Raw genomic sequence first — 728 nt, 5'->3', positions numbered from 1 at the left:
ATATATTGTTTTCAATTTTTTTCCAAAATTGTAAAAGTAGAAAATAGAAACTATTAAAAATAAAAGTAAAATAAAAAATCTTGAAGAAAGAAGACTTTTCATTTTGATTCCCAGGCCCCAGCCCTACCCTCAATCATGTCATTTTCCTTTTATAATCTATAATTTATGACACGTCAACAAGCTACTATCAGGCTCTACCTTACACGTAAAGTTCAATTCTTTATCCAATTTTAACTCACCTCAACATATACCGAAAATCTATATTTTTCTTAATTTATTAAAAATTAATATATTTAGTCAAGATCGGTATAAATATTAATTAATTCAAAAGAATATATATCCCGAGCCCTGTGTGCTGCCCTTTCCGAGAATAACCAGACAGCAAAGGTTTGTTTTTCTCTCCCAGTTCTAACTTCGTTTTGTTTTATGATGATGATCCTCATGCTAATGCCCCCCTCTTTTTCTTTTTTCTTTTTTCTTTTTTTTTTTATGATTTCTTTTTTCATTATTTGTTTGTGATGCTTATATGTGTGTGGTGTGTGTGTGTGTGTGTGAAACATCATCTCACTATTGCATGCTCTGAAGTTTGATTGGTTGGGTTTCTATTTTCTTTTGCTTTTCCCAACGAATGATCACTTCTTAACTAAACTTTGTGGTTTATACCATAATTTTCTTGGATGGAAATAGCTTGATCATGCTTTTCTTGTGTTCAACGCACTCTGCACTCT

At 31.2% G+C, this 728-nt stretch overlaps 1 protein-coding gene across 4 annotated transcripts in view; it reads left to right on the top strand.

Moving 5' to 3' along the window:
* The window catches only part of LOC107609530 (probable NAD(P)H dehydrogenase (quinone) FQR1-like 3), an 8812-nt gene continuing 8362 nt past the window's right edge, over positions 279-728 (top strand). Inside the window, exon 1 of one of the 4 annotated variants that reach the window (XM_016311530.2) lies at positions 279-387. The gene's annotated coding sequence lies outside the window, so the exon portion shown is untranslated. Of the gene's footprint in view, positions 388-441; positions 594-728 lie in introns of those variants that run through there. The other 3 variants (XM_016311531.2, XM_021107533.1, XM_016311532.2) reach the window with 3 other exon arrangements.

This window comes from Arachis ipaensis, chromosome B07 (genome assembly GCF_000816755.2).
Source record: "Arachis ipaensis cultivar K30076 chromosome B07, Araip1.1, whole genome shotgun sequence".
Taxonomy (NCBI): domain Eukaryota; kingdom Viridiplantae; phylum Streptophyta; class Magnoliopsida; order Fabales; family Fabaceae; genus Arachis; species Arachis ipaensis.
The sequence above is the reverse complement of the archived record's forward strand: the minus strand, read 5'-3'. Positions and strand labels throughout refer to the sequence as shown.